Below are 15,621 nucleotides of genomic sequence, written 5' to 3'. Positions count from 1 at the left end.
GAGAGGGGTGATAGGATAGCAATGGGATGGTAGTTGAAGTGGTCAGTAGATGGACCTCCCTTGTGGAGAGGGATGATATATGAGGTTTTCCATAATGAAGGAATGGAATGCAAGGAGATAGATCTGTTAATGAGTAGGGAGATGGGGTAGGCGATGGCCTTGGATGCAATTTGGAGATATTGAGCTGGGAGACTGTCGACAGCTAAGGTGGTAGGTTTGAGTTTAGCTAAGAGATTTTGAATGGTTGTAGTTGGAACTGGGTTAAAAGTGAAGGGGAGGGTTAGTCTTGTAGTTTAAGGGTTGATGTTGGGTCATGGGTGATATTGCACTTACCAGGTTCAGTATTGAAGAGGTAAAGTAGTTATTAAAACTAGAGGCTATGTGTTGTTAAGTACCTATGATATCTAGGGGTGGTGTGGTCGCTTTACCAGGCTGGAGGATGTTGTTCACTGCAGCCCAGAATTTCTGTGGGTTGTTGTTATGTTTACTTTGTAGGGAAATATAGTAGTGTTTCTTGTCCAACCTAACCTGCTTTTTTGCTTTATTTCTGAGCTCAGCAAAGCTTTGCCTAGTTACGGGAGTTTTGTATTTTTGCCAGGTTATCCAAGCTTTGTCTCCAGTCTTGAGGAAGATTTTTGTGGCTTTGTTTAACCAGGGAGCAGGGTTACTTTGCAATCTTATAGTTTTTAGTGGGGCTAGTTGGTTTAAACTCTCTAGGAATTTGGCATTAAAGTATTCTACTGCATTATCCAGGGGAAGGGTTTTTATGGGAGCCCAGTCACAGGATTTTAGGGCTTCTGAGAATTGTTCTGAGGAGAAGTTTTTTTGGGAACGGATTTGTAAGAGAGTGGGAGTGTTAGTAGATTTTATTTTGTGCCGAAGGAGAAAGGTTGGGTTATGGTCATTGAGGTAGTCAGAGGTAGTATTCCAGATAGGTGGGCAGTATTGGGCTGGTTAGTCAGGATTCAGTCTAAGGTGGATTCTTGTTTGGTGGTTTTGTCAATTCTTGTGGGTGAGTGTATGAGATGTATGAAATTATATAGGTTTATGTGGTTGGTGGCTATGGGTGAGTGTATAGTGTTCCAGTCTATGTTGACATCACCTAAGAGTAAAGTTTCTTGGGACAGGGAGTGGGAAGCCCAGTGGAGTATAGATTCTAGTGTCTTAAGGTTGTCTCCTGGTGGTATATAAATGCTGAGTAGGTTTAGTTGTTTGTGTTGGCTTAGTAGGATTTTGGTGAATAGGGTCTCGGCAGTGTTGAAATCTGGGGTTTCTTTTTGAAGGAGCTGGACTTTTAAATTGGATTTGTAAAGAAGGGAAATGCCACCACCTTTTCTGTGAGGTCTATCAACTCTTAATATGTTGAAGCCAGGTGGAGTTATAGAGTTATCTTTAATGTGGGGTTTAAGCCATGTTTCTGTAATCACTATAATGTCTGGGTTGTATACAGAGATAACTCCATGTAACTGTTCTATTTTATTTATGACACTGTGAATGTTTAGGTTTAGAATGAGTAAATCAGTGGGTTTATGCTTAAATGGGAGGTTGAGGTTGGGTGTGGTATGGGTGTTGTATGTTGGGCCAGGGTTGGGGTGGATATCACCTCCTAGTAGTAGTTGGGCTGCAATGCTGGTAATAGTTTTAAGGTAGAATACAGACAGGAAGTGATGTTTGAGGCTGGGGTATTTTTTAGATTGTGAGGTGTAATGGATAGGAGAGATGAGTTGAAAAATTAAAGGGTAAAGGATAATTGGCTGTGCGTTTACAGGTATGAAGGGATGGTTTGTGGTGTATGGTAAGGTGGGGGATTTGATACAGTGTATAGTGTTAAGTGGATGGTGATAAGTAGTAATGAAGGAGAAAATGTAAAGACAAATGGATAGGGAAGGCAAGAGTAATGGGATGATATGGTTATGGGAGTGTGGTGTCGGTGACATGGTGATTGAGTTATCTGTGTTAGAAGACTGTGGGTGGGTGTAGAAGGAGAGAGGTAGTATGCAATTTTGTGGTTTATTGGAATAGAAGTAGTGGTGGATTTAATGGAGTGAGGGTGCGGTTTAATTTTAATAATATGCAGTATAAACAAAATATTTTAAGATATACAATAACAATGTCAGACAGAATACAATAAAATAAATGTTACAATGTCAAAATATATAAGATAGTATAGGCATACAGTAGAAAGATTTTTTTCTATAGTCTATTCAGATACACTTAGATTACTAACTTATACAACATGAACAGAACTGTGCCCTATGCAATCTATACCCTAACAATTCACAGGAAAAAAACTACAGCAGATCTAGTACCAAGTTATACATTAAATATAAAATAGCAAAAACTGTCAATCAAAAATACAAAAGCATGTAATCGAATATGCCAATTCCGCTAGAGTGAAAAACTCTAAAACTCCACTGCGATAATCACAAGTCACTGACCCCAAAATAATGATAAAAATAACACAAACTGCTCACAAAACCGACCATTAGGCCTGCACATGTCAGGATATACAATGCTTCTGACTGGACCCAAAGCTTCGTAAACCAACTTACCCCAGGCAAACGATATCCCGATAAAAAGTCCCTCACGTACAAAAGTTGAAAACCAGTACACTAAAAATACAGTTCTCACATCAGTTCTTAGAAGTGTAACTTTTCAGAAACATTTGCCTGAAATAAACTGTAGTTTTATTTAGATGTAGGTGGATGAGACCAGCAGGTCTTTTTTAGTTCAGCTGCAACTTCCCTTGGGCAGCTTCCTTCAATGTCCTGCACCTGAAGACTTCACATCTCCACTGAGAGCATTTAAGCATGCAGAAAAAAAACATTAGACCAGTCTGGATAAGCTGTAGACCAGCAACACTCAGCTCAGGGCCGGATCTTGTGGAAATTCCGGAGATCCACGCTGGCCTGTGGTCACCAGCTCCTGCTTAAACTTTATATCAATATTTGCTTAAATACAGACTGTTCCACACACAACTACACTTGTTTACCAGTTTATACCACTTCAAACATGCAAAATTGTAGTAGGCTTTTAGTCTCAAGGCACAAAAGTTCTTAAATTAGTACCACTTGATTTTGCGCTTCTCTCAATTAAATATATATGGTTCTAGTGACACCATTTGGAGATTCCCAATTAACACCTCTGATGCACGAGACTATAAATCCCAAACATAGCACAGGCTGCAACATTCACTCTCTTTACCTAATGCGCTTCTCACAAATTATAGACAATCTGTACATTTTTCCTTAGATGACGCTGCAAGTTTTTATTTATTTTTGATGTGTTTAACCTCCTTATCAAGCCAACTCCTCCAACTCCTTTCGAGTCACTTGTAGTTAAAGGATTTGTATAAAAGATTTTCTGGCACCCCTTTCAGGTCTTTGTTATTCCACAACTGTGTGGGAACTAGTCACAGGCCCAAACATCATACAGATGAACAGTCCCAAAAAGATTAGACAACCGTTCCAGCTATTCAGCCCAGCAATTTTTCATACAAGATCTAGACTGCTATACAGACTCCAGGAATACTCTCATTGTAAAAGCAACAGTCAACTAACACCCATATTTTGAAAGTGCAGCTTTTCCTGACTCACTGTAGAGAGACAGGGAACTCTTCCATCTTTCACCATATTTCATTTTTCACTTATGTTATAAGATAGGGTGTAATGACTATTTGGAATTTATTGCCTGCTTTCTATTTCTCTTGGATACTATTAAAGAATGATTCTTAAAGGAGAACCATACCCACAGACTCAAAAACATGTTTATTTCATCATGGTTTGGTGTTTCCTATATTTTAACACCACTCTGTGACTATTTACAGGTTTATAAATATTTGTATACATAATTTTTGAGTCTGATCACATGGGGTCTGGCATCTTGAAGTAATTCTGATTGTTTAGTCTGCCTACAGGTATCCCACAATGCAGTGTTTGTCTGTAAAAAATTACATCACACAGGTCTTTTTCTTCTTAAAGCTCATGTCACTGCATTGATTTTGCATGCATACACTGCTTTCATTCAGTTTTAAGTAATATTTCATGCAATTCAATGACTACTTAAAACACAAACAGTGCTTTCAAAGTCCTTTTTACTGTTGTTTCTTTTTAAATTGTTAAACTGCAGTCTTTTGTGAAGCCTGAATTGTAAAATATTCACCAAGGCACCAAAGTTCACTTCAAACAGAATCCACAGGTACCACCAAGGATTGAATACCAGCAGTTTTCTTTGAAAGCTGTGTTTTCAAAGAAAACTGCTGGTATTCCTTGGTGGTACCTGTGGATTCTGTTTGAAGCCTGAATTGTACTACTTTGACTCATCTCCCACCCCTCTTCACACCTAACTTCCCTAGCTGTCAAAGTGATGAGGGTAATTTCAGCTGTTACCTGCTGTGACTGACAGCTCACAGCAGGAGACTTGACTCATGTACTGTTTCTTGTTCTAGCCTTTCCTTTCTGTATGAGTAGGGGAAGGACCAAGGATCTGTGACATCACAGCATGGGGGGGGTTTAGGACAGTCATGGTGATGTCAGTATAGGGAGGGAATTGGGCAGAAAACTACCTGTATTCAGTGGCCTTGATGACATCAATCAATTGGAGACTGCAGCAAGCTTGTCCAGGGCGGGACAAAAGTTTTTTGAAGGTGAAATCACCACAGTACTGTAAGGTATTGTTCTAGTGGAGAGAAGTAGGTGATTTAAAATATTTTAAATGCTGCATTTTGTTTAGTCATAGCAGGGACAGTAAATAGGAAGAAAAAGCAAGCTAGAAGGGCTTAATGCCCATGTTTGAAATATTTGTATGTAAAGGACAGGGAAGTTGAACATTTAATAATAGAATCCCATTGCTGTCCTTTAAAATAAATATACTTTAAGAGCCCACCACCATAAGAAATAGCTTTAGATTGCTTGCATGAGCAGCCCCCCACACTCTCTTGCAGACAGTTATGCTAAAAACATATAAATTACGCATACTTTAAACTAAAAATTTACACACTAAAACTAACAAAAAAAAAAAAAAACACTCTCCCACTTAATTCTAAGCCATCTGCTCAACTCTAACAATAATTTATACTAAAAACTTCTTAAGCTGTGTAAAACATGAATCAAAATAAAAAAAATAAAATAAAATAAACAACTCACGCTGTGCAAGTGAAAAACATATAATGTTGTTGTCTTTCGGCTTTTCACGGTTAGGGGTCGCCACAGCGGAACTCAGGTCCGCTAATGATTGGTAGTAGATTTTTACGAACGCCGAGGTGCTAGCTCGACGTTCACGCCCATTTACGCATGTCTTTCGAATGCCCATCCAACCGCGGGGAGGACATGCAGACTCCACACAGAAGGCACTCCCCACACTCCAGCAGAGAATCGAACAACATACAATAAAAACTAATGAAAACCTGTCTCCTACCTAATTTAAGTGTCCCTATTTACCACTACCACCGATCACCAAAAATGTCTGCTAAAGACCATAAACCCTAAATAAAAATCAGCACAACAGCCAGTCAAAAGCAGCATTACTGACAAACTGATCTGCTAACTACATGTTGTAAGTAAAGTAACCTAAAATACTAAAACTACACCCTATCCCGCAATTCTACAAAGAAATACAAGTACCCAGAGTAAATTATACTAACTAAAACACAAAAAGCCATTAAATTTACTTCAAAGACTAGTTACAAAACCACTAATAAGACAGTCCATTCAATAGTTGATATAAGCAAAGCACTGTTCAGTAGAAACATAAGCATTTGATATAGCCCACTGAAATTGATAGGAAAAACTCAGTTACAAGGTGAACATGTTATATCAATTAAATATCTGGTACTCTGAGTTAGGGGAATTTGGTTTATAAGGAGTACATGACTTTTTCTCAGAACCCAGAGTATTGATACTTCATATGCAGATTTGCAGATTAATATATATTTTGTGTGTCTGGTATCTGAGTTAGAATCAGTTGTTTGATTGTTTGACTTCTGCTTAATATCCTTTAGATCCAGGTGAGAGGAGTGTAGCAGGATACCCCAATTTGAATAAGGGATTACTGGTACATACTTTTATTATTTTGGGGTCAGATATTCTTAAAGTAGATTAGTTGTTAAACTCATACCTTAACAATGGTAATCAAAGTATAGTAGATGCTATGTTAACTTGACACAGAACAGCTTCCTCGGTTGATCTATATGTTTTAATTCTGAAATGTGCTCAGGGATATGATTGGATGACTCTTTGACAGCCAGTCTATTGATCTAAGGAAAAAAAGATATTTGTAAGCATATTGCAGACTATTCTTGATTATCATGTGAACATTTAGATCCCAATGTATTAATTTTGCAGATCATAAATAAAGAACAGCTTCCAAATCATCTAATGAGATATGAGATATACCAACCAAATATTGAATGAGAACCGTGTGGCACCAAAATTAGCAGGCATGACAATCACACAAGATCTAAGCACTCTGCATGAATCCATGTAATCTGTATTTCTTCTGTTGAAAGACAAGAGCCACATGTCACCAAGGTTAGCAGAAATAGAGACCATCCAGGAAGAACTAAGCACTCTGCAAATGTCTATGCAATCTATATACCTTCTCCAGAAAGAAGTTTTACAGGATACCAGGCATTTGAAGGAGTTCACTGTGGAATGTCAGATCCAACTCCAAAATATAGACGTCAGCTAGAACAGCAACAGTCTGTGTTATTGGCTCAGAAGGCAGTAGATCCAGAGCACTTCTCCCAAATTATAGAAATATAACAATTGAACAGAAATCTAGAGCTCACACTTTTATTGAGAAGGAGGTCAAAATGCTTCTTAAGAGACAAGCCTCTAATATTGGTGAATAGGAACACCACATTACTATAAGATTTGGGGCCAATAATTCCAACAGCACAACCAGTTACTTCATTACCATTTTTCAAGTTATATGAACCAGGATGTGATACTTTGTAAATCTAGACAACTTTAACTGCTTGTAAGATTACAGGAGTTACAGTAAGGCTTGGAACCAGCTGCTGACAAACCTTATTCAGTAAAAGATAAAGCTTTAGGCCTGTGCTAAAATGCTAAAATATAGTAATGAGGGCTACTGGGTCAACCTCAGATTTTTTTTGTCATCTCTTTTTGTTCAGGAGGGTAAAAACCTCTTGTGTTCAACATACCAAAACAGGCAGGAACATAAATGGTTTGCTAATACCAAAAACTAGTTCCTCTGTCAAAAATGAATATCAGGTAATAGAAAAGACCATTTTAGCTACTGGAGAAAATTCCAATCAACAAGTAGATCACCAACTAAGACACCAACGTTGAAGAAAACTAGGAGCAGAGAGGGATGAGAGAAGCCATGTAAGAAGCACAGTTATTCTGTGATAGCAAGCAGAAACTACCTGTATTACCCACACACACACACACACACACACACACACACACACACACACCTAGATAACGTTTGGCAGAGGTAGAGGAGGATAACAAAGAGGAGGAGACCATGGCCTTCTGTAAGTCAAACCTCCAGTTTTTTTTTTAACTAGAGCTACTGGAGAATGAGGCAGACATAGTCACCTTCCTTAAAACTGTGAATGTCATTATGAATCGATGAGTGAAAGAACACTGATACTAGGTTTTGTTTTCTAATGTTCTGGTGATTAACTGTTCACTCTGAAAACACTTTAATGTTAGCTTTCCTTACATTTTAATGTAAAGTTTAGAGGGGTTCAGTCAGTATAGTCCACATTTTAAATGGTTTGTTTGGTATTTGGGGGGAGCTAAAATAATTATTTCCTAGATATGATATTATCCTGCTTACTGAGAGAAGTATTCCTTTTGGCTGAAGAAGTTAATAGTCTTAACACCATCATGATCTATGTTTATGTTTTTTAGAGCATATTTTTTCATAGTATGTTTGCAAGTTGCTCCCCCACCACAGCTAAAATGAAATGCGATAGTTAAATTCACTAATAGGATGTCCTGTGTATTCTGTTGCCTAAGTGTGATCCACTCACAAGAAAGGGAAGTCAGACAATTAAGTTAATCCCGCTCAAAACCAAGTGGCAGAAATTGTGATGACACATTTTTTCACATCAAGGTCAAAACAGAACTGTTGTGGCTCCAACTAAAAAGTTTTTTTTTTTTTTTAACCAGGGTACAAGAGTAAGTGAGATGCTATTCGTTCATTAAAACATCCAAGGTGAAACAAGAAGATAGCTTTGAGACTGCAATTTTTTTTTTTTTATTATTATTTTTTTAATTTTTTTATTTACACTTCAGTTACCAGGATAAAGGACTGATCACAGCATAAACAATTACAGGCTCAGTCCAGGGTACATTTAAAATGGCAGCAACAAAAATGCAACACATTCAACCAACAGCTGAACACAAAGGTAATGCAAACTGGTCACAAAAGAAAAGAGAGACACTGTGAAAACATTTTTCATCATGTTGAGGCATACATTTTACAAGTGGAAAAGTCAAATTAGATGAGTTGGAAGAAAAGAATAAGAAGCAGAATTAGAGTTGGAAATCAGAGAGTAACAAAGGTATTTAGAGGACAAAGCAAGAAATGCGAAATGGTAAAAATGCACAGTCCAAAGAAGACAGAGGGAGTGAGGAAGATAAATGTTATAAGATTCCAGTGAGTAAGGAGAAAGAGAAGCTAGGCACTTAATAGGTTCAAAGGTTCATGGGTGTGCACTAGGCTAATGACTGCTGGGACCTTTTGAAGCCTAGCTATGTATCCCAAATCTATGACAAGTTCTATTACCTTTGTAAGTGTAAGCAGAGGCTCAGGAGATGAAACATTTACAAGCAGAGGCCTAGAAGATGAATCATTTACAGGCTGCTTTTGTCCATTAAAGACATAAGTACTAAACCAGGGAAAACGTTCCTATTCGGCCATCCAATTGTCCAAGTTGCATTTGAATTGGATTAAGGATTAACTCTGCTTCACAAGGATGGGGAACTTGTTCCAGGGTATTCTCTGGGATACATACCTGTCTCACCAGCAGGTCCTACTTATATCACAAAGAAAAAACAACAATGTATGGTAGAATAGTTCCAAAGATAACTAAAACCAAGAAAAACACACAAACTGTCCAATAACCACCATTCAGAAAGTAACCAAAAAAAAAAGGAAAAAGAAACACAAACTAATTCAGTGTTTTCATCTCCAGTACAAATGAGTCTCTTCAGAATAACCCAAACATGTTTAGTCATATTATTTAAATAATGATCTCTTTTCAGTCAATAAAAACAATGAGCTCATACATTCTACTTACATAAACTTCATACATTTAAATGCATATAAATCTTAAAATGATAAATTATTAAATCTGATAAGATTTTAACTTTAAAATACTTGAAACAGAAATTAAGTCATTTAAACCTGGTAGTACATTGACTCTTAAAATTAATTGCCCGTATAGTTCTCTAGCCTCTAAAGAGTCCTTCCTGAGTCTTTCTCCATCAAGGACTTTGTGTATTTAATACTTGAAACTGAAACTTATTGTCTGCATTATCACTGACATGTTTTGCCAATGTACACTTTTGCTTAATTTTTTTAATGCTATATAAATGTCGATATACCAGTTCCCAGAAAGATCTTTCTGTTTTACCTGTATAAAATCACTTACAATATTTACAGCAAGCAATATACACAATCCTTCACATTTCACAAGTTCATAGGTTCATAGGTAGGTACTAGGCTATTGGCCCTAGGGCCTATATAAGCCTAGCCAAAAAGGTACCCTGGCTTTTGTCACCCAAGAAAATTATTTCCTGTGCTCCTGTTGAGCAGAGACGCACAGGTGATCCCCGGGGTGAATTTCCTATTTCCCATCCAAACATCAAGATTTTTATTGAAGAGTGCTAATGAGGAGCTTTGTTTGATATATATAAGTAATTTGTTTCAGAGTATGGAAAGTCTCTGGGACAGGAATCTATCCCTCCAGCATGTTTTGTTTATTGTAGTGGCAAGGTATAGGTCCCTAGAACATGTAGCTCAGAGGGATTGGAATTTCTTTAAGTGGAGCATGTCCAACAGCTCTGGGTTTGACATAGCTTTGTATGTTAGGCAGAGATTGCCTCTCAATAGGCGATATGTGACGGAGTAAAGCTGGAGTTTTTTGAGACGGTCTGCATTGGGCATCTGTTTGAGGCCAGTAATCCTCTTTGTGAGGTATTTCTGTGGCCTTTCCAGTTGTTGTAGATGTCTTGTGAGATACATACCAAAAGGGGTGTTGCACTCTATAATTGGTCTAATGACGAGTAGAGTGGAACAATGACCTCTTTTTTCCTGGATGAGAAACCTTTTGTGATGAGGTGTGCCACATAGAAGGATTTCCTGACTACTGTGGCAATGTGATTATCAAAGGAGAGTCTACTGTCCACCTGTGTCCCAAGGTCTCTTATCACACTTTCAGTGTTAAGTAGATTACCACCTATGTGGTAGCTCATGGGTACAGAGTTTTTACCATAGGGGATGACAATGCACTTTTTGGTATTGAGCTTGAGACCATGGCTTTGACACCAGGCATCTGTCTCAGTGAGGCCCTTTTGTAGGATGTCCACATCATTAGGAGTTTCGATTATGGCTCTTAGTTTGCAGTCATCTGCAAACTTCGTTAGCCAAAGACTTTCTGTGTTAGCCTGTACTTCAGAAAAGTAGATACCAAACAGGAGAGGACCCAGGACTGAACCCTGTGGTACTCCACTTGTTACTGGTCTGAAGTTGGATTTGGAGTCTGCTACTTTCACAGTGTGGATTCTGTCTGTGAGCCAGTTGGCAACCCATCTTGTGATATAGGGATTTATACCTAGTTTAGTGATTTTTATCTATAATTCCAGAGTGGGGGATGGTGTCAAAAGCCATGGCAAGATCTAGATAGGCTGTGTGAACCACCTTACCCTCACCTTTTACAAACCCAAACTGGCTGACGTCCAGAGTTTGGAGATTACCAATGTCTTTGTGTATAAGATCCATGATGATACATTCTGTGACCATGCAGACCAGGCTCGTTAGGCTAATGGTGTGGTAGTTCCCGGGGTCCATGGTGGCTTCCCCTTTGTGGACTGGGATAACCTTTACTGTGCACCATTCAGTGGGCACAAAGCCTGAGGTGAGGCTATGACTGAACATGGTGCTTAGGTGTGGTGCCAGTTCATTCTGCAGTTCATGTAGAACACAGCCTGGGATGTTGTCAGGTCCCATGGATGCTGTGTTCTTGGCTTTGGAGAGTGTGTTTTTTATCTATGCAGCTGTGATTACAGGAACTTTGCATTCTTCCAGTATAGAGATGGGCCCTTTAGGGGGTGAGAGGGGGTTATTAGCACTGAACTATCTGCCAGGATGTTGGCAATATCAGTTGGTTCTATATATTTAGTGCCACTGTGCTGTAACTCAGAGCAGATCTGAATGTTGCCATAGAGATTCTTGACATAGCTATAGAATTCTTTGTGGTTGTCTTTAGAAATGGTGGCAATTTTGTTTTCATAACTAGCTTTGGAGGATTTTATGAGGGATCTCAGCTTCTTACTGAGGCTGACCAGGGAGTTCCTCCAATCATGGGATTTTACTCTTTTTTGCAACAGTTTCTTTCTTCTGTTGTAGTTTGTTTAAGGCAGGGGACCACCATACTGGCTTCCTTTTTTTGGAGGATATCATCTTGGTTCTGTTAGGGATAGCATGATCCATGCACTCATGTAAGTGCTTATAAAGTGCATTTGTGTAGGATTCAGCATCATACCTCTATTGTCCATCTGCATGGGTGTCGTGAAGTTTGCCACTTCTGTCTTAAGAAGCGTGAAGTTGGCTTTGGAGAAATTTTTTGCAGTGGTTTCCCTAATGGTGGGGTGGGGACGGGATGTGGATGGCTAGGGTGATTAGCTTGTGGTCGGATCTGACCAAAGAGGAATTGACCTCTGATGTGGAGCACCGGTTGCCCATGTTGGTAATGACCAGGTCTAGGATATTGCTGTCCCTGGTGGGGGTGTGGTTAAGTTGATCCAAGGCATTGGAATTTATGAATTCCAGAAAAAGTTGACATGTTACATGAGTAGTTTTCCCAGTTAATGGTGGGGTAGTTGAAATTGCCCATTATTAGGGTGTTGGGTTGTACCCTAATATTTTCCAGTGTATCAAGAAATGAGGAGTGGAAATCCTGGGGCATGGTAGGGGATCTGTAGCAAGTTACAATTTGGATTGCGGTCTTGCTTAGAGTTAGTTGCACTTGGTTAATCTCGGATGCATTATGGTGAGCAACTAGCCTGGAGGTGTGGATATCAGTAATGAATATGGACACGCTTCCACCTTTAGTGTTTCGGTCCAAGTTAGGTGGCCGAAAAGTGTAGTATGAATTATAGCCTGGTAATGCAGGGGTGCGCTCTGGAGCCTTGAACCAGGTCTCTGTCACTGCACAGATGTCGATGTTCTCCATTTTAAGGAGTGCCTCGAGTGAATGCATTTTGAGGTTTAGACTTAGCACTGAGTAACATTACCCTCAGATTTTGCTTGCTTGTACCTGTTACGGTGGTGAATTTGTCATTTGAACCTTGCTTAAAAAAGGCACTATAGAGGTGGCAAGAGCCTTAGCCAGTATCTGGAATACTAAGGGCAACAGGTGCAGGCAGATGAAAAAAACTTTTATCATTTTCCAATCCAGGTTTCTAACAACAGAGCTAGGCTTTGTTCAACTGGTGCCCTAGGCAAAAGGTCTCCACAGCACCCCCCTCATACCACCCAGTGTCCCCATCCCAGTCTACCCACACCATCCAGATTACTGGAAAAGTACCCCTGCTACAGCGCCGGCCTAGGCGGCCGGCTAGTTGGCCTATGCCTAAGGCCAGCTATGTCTAACAAATAATAAATTATTGTCCATTACATATGGACATTGCTTGCATGTACCACATTTAAAAGTTCCATCTGGTTTTACCCTGAGAGGATGCCATGCAGGGTTGGCATGACATTTTCCCTGCATTATTTCTATATCTTATTATATCCTGATTTCTCTGAATCATTTTTAATACAGACATAGAGTATAAAAAATGTGTAGTTGATATTTTATTGTGTACATCCTGATTATCCCTTGTCTTGATTTCTGGGGTAACTATATTGTTGGTTCTATCTAACAGGGGGCTAAAATGACCCCTTTCCCTTTTGTCTATCACTTCTTGTGCTATATCATCAATTCAAGGTAACCCTTTATTAAAAACGCATCATTAAGTTTTAACAATTCAGTAAGAAATAAATCCTTTTTGGATACCATATGGGCTACCCTTACCACTAGTCCCTTAACTTCCTCCTTCTTTTTAATGAAGGGGTTTCAGCTGCTGTAATACAACATTGAATTTTAGTGCATAGGTTTATGAAAAATGGTAGATATAAACTTCTCAGTATAATTTTTCTTAATCTCAATATCCAAGTAATACAAAACCTCATTTGAGTAGTTGTAAGTAAAACTCAAAAATATGTAGTATGACTAATGCAGTCTGCAAACTTCCACAGCTGTTCTATCTCCCCATCCAAAAAATAAAAATATCATCTAAAAAGCATGAATGGTAGCTCTGGCAACTAATATAATAATATAATATGTATTACTTCCCAATAAGCCAGTACAAGTTTGACAATAATGGGGTCACATTACACCCCCATAGCCACTCCTCTCAAAATAAATATAATTATTTTTAAGAACCACATCCAAACACTGAGCCACAAAATTAATTTCTTTTCATTTCATTTCATTCCAGGTCTGAGTATTCTAAAAATATCTAAATCTAATCTAGCCCAATATTATGGGGAATAACTGAAAATAAATTCTGCACATCTATGGTGACAAACAATAAGTCTTCCTCAAACAGATCTTGATTATCTTCATTAAGAATTCCTGTGAATCTTTTATTAAGTAGGACATTTTCAAACGTATGTGCTTTAACTTTAAATTGATAAATCTCACTTCCGGATATGTGTTTACATTTGCTGCATCCACTATGGCTCTCAAGGGGGAATTTGTAAATCTTTATGAATCTTTGGGATCTTTTATGTTGGAAAAACTAACAAAAAGCTAAAAGAGAGAATTCAAGAATATTTGAGAGTAATTAAAATAAGAGGACAACTAATGTGTTATATAGGCACTCGGTGGTTTGTGAACATTTTAATGAGTTTCTTTTTCTTATCATTGACAAAGTGATTTTTGACCTAAGAGGTAGAGATATTGAAAACCTATTAGAATACAAAGAACTGGGCTGGCAAATTAAGTTAAAGGCTTACAATCCACCAGGTCTTAATGACTGTCTTTGAAGAGTATATTAAAATGAGATCATATAAAATTTAATAGGACTTTTTATGTCACCATTTAATGCTGTAGTAAATTATATATACTTATGAAACATATCCATAGTGTGTGTGTGTGTGTGTGTGTGTGTGTGTGTGTGTGTGTGTGTGTGTGTGTGTGTGTGTGTGTGTGTGTGTGTGTGTGTATGTTTTTATATGGATCTAGAACAGCTGATCGAAAGACCAACTGTCCGAATCCAACCCTACCGAACACCGTTTACTGAAACTGCATTCACATAAAAAAACAGTTTCGGTAAACGGAAGGTAAAACACACACACACACACACACACACACACACATACACACACACACACAAAATCAATGGAAGAAGAAAATACTGAGAGGTCAGCCTGGTGTAAAGCAGGAGCATAGCCAGTTTTTAGACAAGTGGGCCTTAAGAAGGCTTTTAAATCTGGAAGGCTTGGCTCTGTAAAGAATGGGCTGGGGAACTGAGTTCCAAATTTTTGAGAAGTGCTTTGAGAACAAGGCATCTCTGCTGCTATTATTGGCTTTAAAGTCTTCTAGGAGAAGATTGTTGAATGAGCAGAGGGGTCTATTGCTAGTGTGGGGTTTTACTAGATTTTTAAGTGGTGGACATTTATCTGGTAGGTAGATGATAGAGTGGCAAATTATGAGTTGTTTTAGGGATAGTAAGTTTGGGAGTTCCAACCAGTCTAGTTTAAGAGCTGTACAGTGATGTGTTCTGTAATGATGGTTGGTGGCAATTTTATTGCAACAAGCTTCTAGTTTATTTAGATTTGATTTATTTAAATTTATGAAAATTGGGGAGGCATATAACAATGTGGATAGTAGATGGGTTTGGACAATGGCTATTTTGGTGGTTTGGGTGAGAAATGGTTTGGCTCTATAGAGTGCCCCAAGTTTTATCTGGACTTTTTTAATAGTTTGGGATATGTGCAGATCATAACTGAGGGATTTGTCAGTGGTGACACCTAGTAGTTTGGTGTGGTCTACTGGCTCTATTTTGGTGTTGTTAGTAGAATAGATGATGAATGGGATGGGGGGGGGTTCATATATCTTATTGTTGATAAATACTAATAGCTTGGTTTTGTTGGGATTAAGTATTAGGTGATTGGTGATAAGGTACTGCTCAACATCTGTAAAAACATTTTGTGTTTTTTGCAAGAGTTCAGGGATTGAGTTGGCTGAGTAGATGAGATTAGAATAATCTGCATATTGTATAATTTTAGCTGATATGGTGGCTGAATTTAGATAATTTATAAAAATAGTAAAGAGATGTGGGCCCAGTGTGGAACCTTGGGGTACACCTACTG

Source organism: Protopterus annectens, chromosome 3.part0 (genome assembly GCF_019279795.1).
Source record: "Protopterus annectens isolate FY-2018-M chromosome 3.part0, PAN1.0, whole genome shotgun sequence".
Classification (NCBI taxonomy): Eukaryota; Metazoa; Chordata; order Ceratodontiformes; family Protopteridae; genus Protopterus; species Protopterus annectens.
The sequence above is the reverse complement of the archived record's forward strand: the minus strand, read 5'-3'. Positions refer to the sequence as shown.